The following is a 13070-nucleotide window of genomic DNA, read 5'->3' as shown; positions in this document are numbered from 1 at the left end:
CCTGCAGGAAAGAGAGGGAAAGAGGGTGTGGGGGGCTTGGAGGCCTCAGAGAGTCCCATACAGACAGCCTCCACCTCAACCTGCAGCTTTCTCCCCAACCTGTTAATGTTGCCCCAAGGAAGGCTGTGAGAACAAGGTCCTGACTTGGTGCAAAGCTGATGGCCAGCACTGCCTCTGAGTGCTTGGGGGCACAGTGAACAGGATGCTCTGCCCCAGATGGTACTCAGCCCTTCCCCAGCCTCTAGGCTCCAGTATCTCAGGCAGGGCTTTACTTCTCCTCCCAATGCCACTGCCTCACCCACCCAGGCAGTCCTTGCTTTGCTAAAGGGCCCCAGTCACTGTCCCCTGGGGAGGCTGGTTTGGGGAGTGGAGTATGTGCCAGGCACAGGGTGCCCTCACTCCTTAAGGAGGATGTTACTTGGTCATGTGGAGGGGAAGGGGCCTGTAGGGAAAGCTGCCCCAAGTCTCCCAAGCCTAGCCACCCTCTTCTAATGGCCACTGGGGGAGACTGGCAGGGCCAAGTGTAAGCACACAGGAGCCTGTTACATTTTCTTTGGCTGGTGGACTAGTCTCCAGGAAGGCCATCCAGCAGGTGACAGGAGCCAGACAGTGAGATGGCTGAGAGCTCACTGTGGAGAAGAGGGCTTTCTGGAGCGCTGAAAGGTTACCTGTAGCGGCTGCCCAGCCTGTTGCGCTCCCTGCGCCCAGCAGGTGTCCGATTCATGAATCTTTGAGAGGTCTTTGTCCCCACTGGCAGGGACTTTTGTTCCCAGGAAGGATTTGCAGGTTGGCCCAAGAAAGGCGAGATGGTGGGAGGAGGAGACTGGGCAGGTGAGGTGTAGACTCTGGTGCGCCTTCTGCAAGGGTGGCCTGAGGCCAGAGAAAGGTGAGAAGGGGGTAGTGGGGCATAGGGGGATTGATAATTAGGGACAGATTCCTGGAGGACAGGGTGGAGGTCCGGAGGGGAAGAGGGAATGACAGGGCAGGGGGAGCTGGAGACCTCAACGATCACTTGGAGGCCATAGGCATTGCAGGCTCTCAAGAGAGGAGGGGGCTTCCTGGTGAGAGATGGGAACTTGGTTTTGCGAGGTGGGGGAGCAGGAGGAGTGGGGGCCTTCCAGTGGCCATGAGGGATACCACCCAAGGAGGAAGAGGCAGAGGAAGTAGGAGTGGGAGAGAGGCGAGTGGGGACAGGAGGGAAAAAGCAGGGCTTTTTCCTCATCACTGCCAGTACACAGAGTGAGAGCTGCACCCCACCCAGGGGTCAGGTAACTGCCCTGGTCATTGTGACCTCAGCAGCAGAGAACTGTAGGCAAAGACCTGGAAGCCCCACCCAAAGCACAGCTGTGTGCCCTGTACAGATGGTCAGACAGGTCTTCCCTTGTCAATACAGTTGACATTCAATATTATTTTGTGTTACTTCCAGATGGACAGCACAGTGGTTGGACACACGCACACTTTGCAGAGTGTCTCCAGTACACACGCAGCCACGAGCACAGCAGGTGCAGTGCCGTGGACCACGTCCCTGTGCTGTGCTCTCTGTCTCCGTGACTGTTTTGTCACTGCCCATCTGTACTCTGATCCCTTCACTTTCCCCCCAGTCTCCCAGACACAATCCCCTCTGGCCACCATCCGGCTGTTCTCTGGATCTGTGTGTCTGACTCTGTGAATGTGTTTGTATTGGATTTTATTGGTTTCATTTGTTGTTATTTTTGCACAAAGGGAATAAGTTTATTCTCATCTGTTTCACTCATGTCCTCCTGTTCATGTTTCTCTGTGTGTGCCTCTCCTAACAGTAAGTAGGCTGAGTGCAGAATCACTTCCAGGAGGCTGGGTGTGTGTAGTCCAGAGGGGTGGAGTGGCCCCCAGTATCTTATGCATTGATCCAGGATCTCCATTCCTTTCTTCCTGGCTGCCCTAGGTGGGATGGGGATTACAGGCCAGAGCAGGCAGGGCGGGGGGAAGAAGGAAGAGCAGCAGGCCACCCTGACAGAGCAGGATGGGTGGGCACAGTCGTGGCTCCAGGGGTCAGACAGCACCCTGTTTTGGCTCTCCTGGTGAGGATGTTTCTCCTTCTCTGCCCCTCTCCCCTCCCCTCTAGACCAACACAGTGTCCCTGGAGCCAGGGGTGCCTCTTATGGTGCCTGAAACAAGGGTGCCTGACACCTAAACAAGCCCTGCAGCAGGGGTGGAAGGGCAGGGACAAGTCCTCTGTGGGGACAAGACAGGGGCTGGGTTAGGGGCCTGCCCAGAAAAGGGTGGGGAGGGAGATGACAGCAGTCCCAGGAGTTGGCCCCCAGCCAAGCCCTGGGAGGGGGAGAACCTGGGGACTCCTGCTTTCTTTGGCAGGTCAGCTGGAGCCTCAGCCCACCCTTCTGTGTCCCCAGGGACCCACCATGTGACCAGGACATGGTGCTTTGTGATGATGCTGGGGTAGTGTGTCCAGGCCAGGATGCTGGGCAGAGGAGGTGAGACTGAGGTGATTGCCTTAGCAGGGGATGTGGGCACCGCTGTTCACTTGTCCCTCTCCCTGTCCTCTTACACACTTGGGTCCACAAGACAAGTGCCAGGATCCCAGCCTCACTGGACAGTCCTTCACGGCCACAATAAGGAGATGCTGGAGGGAACCCTTCCCCATCAGTTTGTGGGGGCTGCTAGATCTGGGGTCGGCCTCCAAGTCAGATTCCAAGGGGCACAGGGGTGGTCCCCACCCTCCACCAGCCCTGCCTCTGGAAGCAATGGGCTGTCAGACATGGGGAGGAGGTGAGGGGTAATGGGATGAGGAAAAGCACTAGGGACCAAAAAGTTCCAATGACAATCGGCATAGGGGATAGCAGGTAAAATGAAAACAAAAAGGACCCTCTGGTTTTCATGTAAAACTGAGAAAATTTAGAATCACTCTCACTGTGTGAGGCTAGAAAGAGAGGAAAGGTTAAAAAGAAAATTCAGCGAACACCTGCTCATGGTGGAGTGGATCCCTGTCCCCATGTGGTGGGCTCCACCAACAGGCCACCACCAGGAACACCCTTCAAACAGAGCCCTGTGGGGGGGCTGGCCAGACCCAATGGAGTCCCAGCAGTGGCTGGCCTCGGGGTCCCACCTTGGAAACATAGACCCACGCTCCACACACTCAGCCTGCCCCCACCTCTGACCCCATCCTGCCTTCTGTGGCCCCGAAGACTGAAGGGAACATCAGTCACATTTCCACTGTTTTGGGGGGGAAAAGAAACCTTATACTTTACTATTTCATTAGCTAAAATTTTTTTAAGTATACACAGGGGCTGGGGACTGGGAGCCCTTTCATCATATGTGGTGGGGGAGGGAAGGGCAGCAGCCTGCCAGCTGGCTTCCTTGGTTCCAAGCCTGGTCCTACTGCCTCTCATATCCTCATTTGTTTAAAAGCAAAACTTCTACATATACACATGCATATGCACCCGGGAACCTCCCGTCCTGTCCTCATAGACCCTCTGTCTGCATCCTTCACTCAGGACCTGCCCTCCTAAGGCCCCAGGGCACTGACAGGGGCAAGAGAGGCTGAAGGCAGAATAGGGGAGAGAAGCACACTGAGTCTCTCAGATGAGTCTCCAGATTGCTCTGAGCCTCTCTTGTCCACAGTTCTCACAGGCTCAGTCCTCACAGCCTTGCCTACACCAGCCCCAGGCACAGGGACAGGCAAGAGAAACAGGGAGGCCATTTGGGAAAACTGGAACACTGGACAGTGGTGGCATCGTGGGTCCTGAGCATTCTGGGGCCTCTCCAGTCCCAAGGGGACGCAGTGAGAGGTGGAGAAGGGGACAGTCTCCAGAACAGCCCCTCCCTGCCTGGCCTGGTTGAATGGGATGGAGAAACAATTGTTAGGGGTTAGGAGAGGGGGAGTGAGTGTTCTCCCACGGTGTGTGTGTGTAACAGAGAGAGAGAGAAGCCACTCATAGCTCGCACCATTCACCGTCCTCTTCCAGCTCACTCAGATTGGGGTCAGAGGTGGGACAGGAGGCCGAGGGGCTGGGAGCATGCAGCAAGCCCCACAGGTCCTGGGGAGGAACAGGCAGTAGCCAGTGACCAAGATGGCAGTTGAGGGGGGACAGGAGAGGGGTATGTTGGCCTTCTGGGTAGTTTGGTGGGGGTTACTCAAAGTCCTCATCTAAGGGATCAGCCTCATCACTGAGGCTGGTGGTTTCCAAGCTGTGCTGCATGCCCATCATGTTGAGCTCCAGTGTGCTCATGTCACTAATGACCATGGAGTTGGTGTCACCCCTAGGTGGCTTCCACTTGGGAATCCAGCTCTTCTGCACCACACTGTGGGTATCTGTGCATGTCAGATGAGATGCATTCATTTCGCTCTTCTTGAAGTTCTGGACAAAATTCTGCTGGCAATGCTTGACAGTGTGGGGGATGTGACTGTCCCGCAGTTTGCACTTGGGATCGTTGGTGGAAGAGCAGATGTCAGTGCCCCAGCTGTCAATGCCCCTCAATTAATCAACAACCCAGCTGTTGGCCAGTTGTGTTCCTGTCACAGAAGGAGGCTGCGAGGCATGGCAGCAGGACCTTGTGCCTGGGCTGACATGATAGGGCATGATGGGTTGCTGTCATCTGAGCCTTGCGATGCACTATCACAGCTTCAGCTGCTCAGATGGGTTGCTGTCATCACAGAGCTTGGGGTGGCAGCGGTTACCTTTCTGGTGGATGTGCTCAGCCTGTAGAGATGCCAAGTCTTGCCGCACCTGGATGAGATTTCTGGATTCAGGGGTCACCTGCTCAGGGAGGGCCTCCACCTTCTTGGCACTCTGGCCAAACTTAGAATTTTAAAATTATGCTTTACTTTTTAGGCAATACAGATGTCCCTGTTTTTCTCCTGTAGTCTTCCTCTGCCCAGCCTGCCTCCACTCTCTCAGGCAATTCCCATACTGTTTCCATGTCCATGGGTCATGCAGTATGTTATTTGTCTACTCTATTTCCTATGTTGTATTTACATTCCCATGACTGTTCTGGAACTACCAACTTGTACTTCTTAATCCCTTCACATTTTCACCCATCCCACTGACCCCACTCCTATGGGGCAACAATGAAAACATTCTTTATATCTGTCACCCTGCTTCTGTACTCCTGACTGTCTTACTATGTTTTCTACATTCAGTTGCTGATAGATATGTATTTATTGCCATTTTCTTGTTCAAATTGTTTATTTTCCTCTTCTCACATGTAACTTCCTCTCCTCAACTCATCATGTAGCCCTGATTTGGTGGTGATGAACTCCTTTAGCTTTGTCTTGCCTGGAAAGTTCTTTATCTTTCCTTTGATTCTAAATGATAAGTTGTCTGAGTAGAGTAATTTTGGTTATAACTTATTTTCATCATTTTGAATATTTCTTGCCCATCCCTTCTGGCCTGCAATGTTTCTTTTGAGAAATCAACTGATGGTCTTATGGAAACTCCACTCTAAGTAACTAACTGCTTCTCTCTTGCTACTTTTAATATTCTCTCTCTGTGTTTAAACTTTGGCATCTTAATTATAATGTGTCTTAGAGCTGTCCTCTTTGTGTTCATCTTTTTTGGAACTCTCTGAACTTTCTGGACTTGTATGTCTATTTCATTCACCGTGTTAAGGATTTTCCTCTTATTATTTTTTCAAATAGGTTTCCAATTTTCTCCTTCTGGCATGCCCAGGATGTAAATGTTAGAATGCTTGAAGTTGTCCCAGAGATTCTTTACACTATCCTCATTTTTTGGGACTCTTTTTCCTTCTTGGTGCTCTGATTGCTTGTTTTTTGCTTCCTTATATTTCAAATCACTCATTTGATTCTCAACTTCATCCACTCTACTACTGACTCCATGTAAATTCTTCATTTCTACTAGGGTATCCTTCATTACTGACTGGATATTTTTATGCTGTTGAGATCCTTCCAAATTTCTCGAGTATCCTTATAACCAGTGTTTTGAACTCTGCATCTCATAAGTTCCCTGTGTGCATTCTTTTGGCTATTTTTCTAGAGTTTTCTTCTGTTCTTTCATTGGAGCCATGTTTCTTTGTCTTCTCATTTAGACAGCCTCCCTGTGTTTGATTTTATGTATTAGGTAGAGTTACAATGACTGCCAGGCTGGGTAGAGTGGCCTAATATAGTATGTGTCCTGTTGAGCCCAGTGGCACAGCCTCCTTTATTATTCAAGCTTGATAATCAAGGTGCATCCACTGTGGGGGTGGAGGGAATTGGAAAGGGGTATGGTATATAAATGGTGAAGGAGAGATATTTCACTGGAGGTGGTGAATACGCAATTAAATGTACAGATAAAAATGATGTTGATATGTTCACCTGACACCTCTATATTTTTGTTAACCAGTGTGATCCTAATAAATTCACTAAAGAAAAACTCTATATAAGAGAAATAACCCTCTAACTTAGTTTCTTAGTGATGACACATAATAGTTTTTCTAAAGTGGTGTCTCTCCCAAGACTGTAGAGCTTATAGTAACAGTAGAATCATGATTTTAGAAGGTTGTTCTTATGCAATCAAATCTTAAGGAGCCACTACCCTGTAAAGTTGTTCTGAGAGGTTTCTGAATGTCTTGGAACTTTGTTTACACACCAAGAAGTGAGGAGAGACATCTTTAACAGTGGGAGTTCACAGGCTGACCAGAACTGGGCAGTCAGTGACAACTAAAAGAGCCAGGTACACTCCAGAGGTTCAACCTTGGATTATAGCTGCTTTTGTGATACCCAAAGTCGTAAAAGGCAGGGGAAAGGTAGGAGGATGCTTTTCATAATGCATGCCCCATTGCCCTCTAATTGGGGCATGTTCACACACCATAGCTTGTGAAAGACAGCCTGAGGGTTGATGAAGTCAGCATCGCTGCAGTCTGAAAATGACACCCATTCAATCTGTCACAGGGATAAGCATGTCCCTTGTCGTATGCAAGCCCTGGGGACTTTCTGGAAATGAACGTGGTATGTTTGCTGACATGGTTAGAACAATGTAGTCTATTGTTTCTTAAACTCTTTTTTTCTAAAATTTCGGCCTTTTGCCCTGGCTGGTGTAGCTCAGTGGATTGAGCACGGGCCTGCGAACCACACAATCACGGTTCGATTCCCAGTTAGGGCACATGCCTGGGTTGCAGGCCAGTTCCCGGCAGGGGACTCACAAGAGGCAACCGTACATTGATCTTTCTCTCTCCTTCCTTTCCCCTCTAAAAATAAATAAATAAAATCTTTTAAAAAAAGTAAAATTTCTGCCTTTTCCAAAGATCCCCACAATATAATCAGCATTCCAACTTAAAATGACTTTTGTTCATTTTAAACATTTGACATGTCCAAAAAAGAAACTAAGAGGAGGGGAAACCAAGAGCTGTGTGGTGGCTCGCCTCTGAGGCAGAAGAAGCTGATGGGAACTTCTGGAAAAGAGGGTCCTAGAGGGGCCCAGCAGTGACTCTGATCAGGCAGAACAAAGTGGCCCAGTCCCTGAACCAAGCCATGGAGCACAAAGGTCATTGGGGAATTCTGACAGGTCGGGATCTGTGGCGAAGCTAAATGACTAGGCAGATACTAAAAGTGAGGTCAGTGGGAAACGTACTAACATGCTGCTTGATATAGGTGCTAATTTTCTAGTTCTGATGGGAAGAAATAGGACCTGGATCTCCATGACAGGGATTCATGACTTCTTATCCCAGACTAAGCCAGATCATAGCTCTGGAAGCCCATGAATGAAAAGGGAGGCTGGGTCCATTTGGTAGGGACCCTGTCACCATAAATGCAGACAGTGAATCTTCCCCCACAGCAGAGACATTAAGGGCCACTGATCTGGGGACATTGGGCATGGGTCAAAGGGAAATAAATGCTCAGTCCTTTTGGACTGATTTTTTTTGTATGGTGGCTATGGATGGTCATTTTTTTTTGTATGGTGGCTATGGATAGGTGCTGATGCCCAGTGTGAACCAGGTCAGGGCACAGATGGACTTTGGTGAAGTCCCTTTCTTTGAGGGCCCAGTGAGATCCCAGGCTCATCTTCTTGTTTATGTCATCCCAGAACATATTATAACTGTTGGTAACTGGAAAAACCCCAAACACATCACCTGACCTACAGAGGGAGGGCCATTATGGTAAGAAAAGCCAAATGATGCTCCTGATCCTACCACGGTCCTACCAAGACAGTAAATCAGAAGCAATAGTGGACATCTGGTGGAATTTCTGAGATTGCCACCCACACCCTCCTTGAGAGGTGGAGGGGTGCAGATTGTTGCTCCACCTCCATTTGTTGCTTCTCTTTCGTTGCAGCAGAAGGTCTGGACAAAGACAACAAGTTACAACAAATGTGAAGTGGTGATGACAATTGCAGCTGCTCTTCAGGATGTGGTTTCTCACAGACTCTGGATGTGCAGCCATGGATCAAACAATTCATATTTCTGTTTTGGGGCAGAGACAATCATTTATGTTCACTTTTTAGGGACTAGAGTGTACCTTAACTTTCTGGCCACTTTTCTTGGTCTTCTCACTTGCTCTCTCCTATCATCTGCTCCAGAGAAACCCTGATCATCTGATTGTCTCCAGGGCATCACACTGGGCCACTTCCTTGGTGAATTTATGTGTATTAATCAGACACAGTGAGCAAGATGTAGCAAGCACCTTTGGTGATTCAGAATTGAGATGGTCGGTAAATGACTGGATCAAAAAACTATGGTACATTTACACAATGGAATTCTATGCTGCAGAAAGGAAGAAGGAACTACTACCCTTTGCAACATCATGGATGGAACTGGAAAGCATTATGCTGAGCGAAATAAGCCAGGCAGTGAAAGACAAATATCATATGATCTCACTGTTAACAGGAATCTAAACAAACCAAACAAACAAGCAAAATACGACCAATGACACTCAAATATGGAACAGGCTGACAGGGTCCAGAGGGGAGAGGGGAGAGAATCATAGGGGAAAAGGGGATGGACTCACATGAACAAGTATAAAGGACACATGGACAATAATGAAGGGTGGGGGGTGGAAAGGGGAGGGAGGTGGGGAGCATGGGGCGGGGGGCGGGCAGGGTTGGAAATATAAGGCAGAAACCTGTACTTGAACAAGAATTAAATAAAAATTATATAAATTAATAAATAAAAATAAAATAAAAGAATAGGAAAAAAAGAATTGAGATGGTGACTGCAGGTGGAAAAGAAAGAGTGCATCACCCAGCACCATTTTACTGCTGTAAATGCTATAGCTCTGAGCACATCAGGCTCTTCCTTCCAAACTGAGAGACAATTTGCTTCACCATACTCAGCTGCTTGTAGAAAAGAGGTATGTCTCTTAGAATTGGGGGAGGAGGAGTTTGGGGATTTAGTACATTTTGATGTGCTGCTCCTGCTCATTTGTGAAGGAACCTATAAGATGGTCTTCTTTATAAATCCTGCAGCAGAAAAGGGCTTTCATAAAAGTTCAGGCTTGAAACCCAAGTGTCCTGAATCTCAGGCCATAGGATGCACATCATGCCATTAAAAGTTTCTTTGACAGGGGACTAAGGGCTAAGATGGAGGCATAGGTGGAGGCACTGTGCCTCCTCACACAACCAAATTTAAGGACAACAAAGATTTAGAAACAAAAACACAACCAGAACACACAGAAAATTAAACTGTACCAGGACTTCTGCCAAGATGGAGGCATAGGTGGAAACACTGTGCCTTCTCCCACAACCAAGTTTGAACACAACAAAGGTTTGGAGAACTAGGACACACCCAAAGACCAGAAAACCGAATTATACGGAAGTCCGACAACGACGAACCGTTCAACGGGATGGTAAGAGAGGCGGAGCCAGCAGCGGAGCTGGGACGGGCAGGACAGATCCCCCGACCCAGGCGCGCAGGCAGCCCAGAACCAGTCGGGGTGTGGGGCAGACTGACTGTGGTCGCACATTCGCGCACAGTGAGATGGACCACACAGGCCCCCAGGGGGCGAAGCCCCCCCCCCAGTGGTGGAGGGCTGACGGCGGTGGCACACTCGCGTGCAGTGGAACAAAACACGTGGGCCCCTGTGACGGTGGTGGCTGCTGCACCGGGCCGCTGCGCCAGGCGGCAGACGGGAAGCCATTGTCCCTCTTTGACCCCGCCCCCACATACAACATCACAACCCAGGGATTTAGATGCCCTGTTCTAGTGAACACTTTAGGGCTCTGATCCTGCTATGGAACAGGCACGAACAGCCCAAAAGATGGTGCAAGAAGAACTCAAAGTCCCAGAGCCAATAACTCTAAGCAACCAAGAAACTGCCAGCCTCTCAGAAGCACAATTCAAGACACTATTTATCAGGATGCTCACAAAACTGGTTGATTATAGTCACAAATTAGAGGAACATATGAAGGCTAAACTAATAAAATGAAGGGAGATGCACAGGAAACCAATAGCGATGGAAAGGAAACTGGGACTCAAATCAATGGAATGGACCAGAAGGAAGAGCAAAACATCCCACCAGAAAGGAATGAAGAAATGAGAATTCAAAAAAAAATGAGGAGAGGCTTAGGAACCTCCAGGACACCTTTAAACGTTCCAACATCCGTATTATAGAGGTACCAGAAGGGGGAAAGAAACAGCCACGAGTGGAAAATGTATTTGAACAAATAATAAAGGAGAACTTCCCCAGTCTGGCAAAGGAAATAGATTTCCAGGAAATCCAGGAAGCTCAGAGAGTGCCAAAGAAGTTGGACCCAAGAAGGAACACACCAAGGAACATCATAATTACATTAGCCAAGACTAAAATGAAGGAGAGAATCCTAGAAGCAGCAAGAGATAAGGGGACAGTCACCTACAAAGGAGTACCTATCAGACTGTCAGCTGATTTCTCAAAAGAGACCTTCTGGGCAAGAAGGGGCTGGAAAGAAGTATTCCAAGTCATGAAAGGCAAGGATCTACATCCAAGATTGCTCTATCCAGCAAAGCTTTCATTTAGAATGGAAGAGCAAAGTGCTTCTCACATAAGGTCAAGTTCAAGGAGTTCATTATCACCAAGTCCTTACTATATGAAATGTTAAAGGGACTTATCTAAGAAAAAGGTAAGAAATATGAACAGTGAATGAACAGCAAACTCACAGTTATTAAACAGGAGCAAAAGCAAACTAAGCAGATACCTAAAACAGGAGCAGAGCCACAGAGATAGAGATCACATGGAAGGTTAGCAACAGGGGTGTGAGAGAAGGAGCTGAAGGAGCAGGTACAGAGAATAAGTAGCATAGAGGGTGGGGAGAAAACAGGGGGAGGGCAAGAGTAGTGTGAGACATGTAGAAGCTAAACAACTTATGACACATGGGCATGAACTAAAGGGGGGAAGGTGGGTGGGAGGGGGTGTGCAGGGTGGAGGGGAATGAAGGGGGGATGGGACAACTGTAATGGCATAATCAATAAAATATACTTCAAAATTTTTTCTGTGACATTTAGAAATAATAGGAATAGTCACTGTGTAGAACTTTAGGGCTAGGAGAACAGGAATGTCTCTTCTGTAGATAACTTTCCCTTAGGGGAGCATCTCTTAACTCATCCCTGGATCCCAGTAGAGACTGGACTCCTGACCACAGGACCTCAAGGGCATTGTGATTGAACTGCAAACACTGGGTGCTGTCTGAGCCACCACAGTGTGACATTAGACATGCTCAGCAGTGCCCATACCCATGAAGAAGGTGAGTATGCAATCCAGCTCGGAGAGAAATGGAGGACACATGTGAACACCCCAGCAGGTGGCTCAGACACCCATGACACCTATTCTTCCTGCCCTTCTCCACCCATGCCCATGGCCTCCTGGGGATCTTCAATGGTCTAATACTAGAGGGGAGAGACCAGGTTTATGTTAGTGTGGGTGAGGAGTCCCACCACAGTTCTAATATCTTGAAGGCCACAACTGCCCCCTGGCCATTCTGTGCTCCTCTTGCCACTGATAGGATGAAAAAAGAGGTTGCTCTGCTGATTGCCAGACAGCATCTGACTAGCAGAGGGAGGCTGGGTTGCTGGGTCAAGGAAATTTATGTTTGGGATTCAGGAGAGTTCTTGGGGGAACATCTTCATATTTCTCTGGCCAGAGGCCCTGTTCAGGGGAAAACAACCTAAACTCAATAGAGACAAGACCATCAAGCACTCACTTCCCACAAGAATAAAGATTTGCCTCAGAAAATTTTCCAGAGTAGGTGCTGGCTGGTGGGAAGAGAATAAGGGATGGGTGGTGGAAGAAGGCAGCTCTGAGTACACCTCCAGGATATGTCCAGCTTTCTACCCCACCTTCCTCTCATTGTTTTAGGTAAAGAACTGGTCCTCAAATTGACATTAGCACACCACGTTATCACAATTAAGTAATGGAGAGGAATTGTCTTCTATGTTGAAGACTCTGACTTCCACCCGAACAAAGGACAGAATGTAAAAAGGAGAAGGGTGGACGGTGATGGACACTCTGTTTCCTTTTTCAGATTCACTCTCTCCCCACCTCCCTGCTGTTCTTTGATCCTGGGGACAGATCTCTGGGGGCTGTGTCCATGGGAAATCCTGCCTTCCAGATAGGTGTAGTCAGTGGGAGCCCCAACAGGAGACCAGAGGGTGGATACTGAGTGGGGCTGGGCCACCCATTCCACAGCTCCCTGCCTCTCGTATTGCTGTACGCTGGCCAAATTTCTCAGCCTGAGGCCAGAGCTCCTACCAGGAAGCCCTCTCAAATCTCCTGCCCCACCTGGGGAACCTAGAGACAGAAAGGATTTCTCTTCTACCTTTCACGAATAGGATGGTAACAGACCCTGTGACATCAGCCTCAGGAAACTGTGCACACCCTCTTTTTTTTCTACTTCACATAAACCTGTATGTCAAGTGATTCAGGTGGGATTAGGCAGGGAACCTGCCTCCTAAATAGAAGCCTCATTGGTCAAAGTGCACCTTCACCTCCCAGGCCATAGTGATGACCTGCAGCTGCAGAACCCGAAGGCTCTGCTGCCTCCCCAGCTGGGATGGAGATGGGCACCAGACCAGTGGAGGATGGGCCTGACATGGTGAATCTCTCTCCAGATTCCTCTCCTCCCCACCCCAGATCCCTGTGAGTCCTCCCCTCCCCTCCCATAGAGAAATCCCAG

The sequence above is a fragment of the Sturnira hondurensis genome, unplaced genomic scaffold, assembly GCF_014824575.4.
Source record: "Sturnira hondurensis isolate 20B ecotype Veracruz unplaced genomic scaffold, ASM1482457v3 Scaffold0017418, whole genome shotgun sequence".
Taxonomy (NCBI): Eukaryota; Metazoa; Chordata; class Mammalia; order Chiroptera; family Phyllostomidae; genus Sturnira; species Sturnira hondurensis.
The sequence above is the reverse complement of the archived record's forward strand: the minus strand, read 5'-3'. Positions refer to the sequence as shown.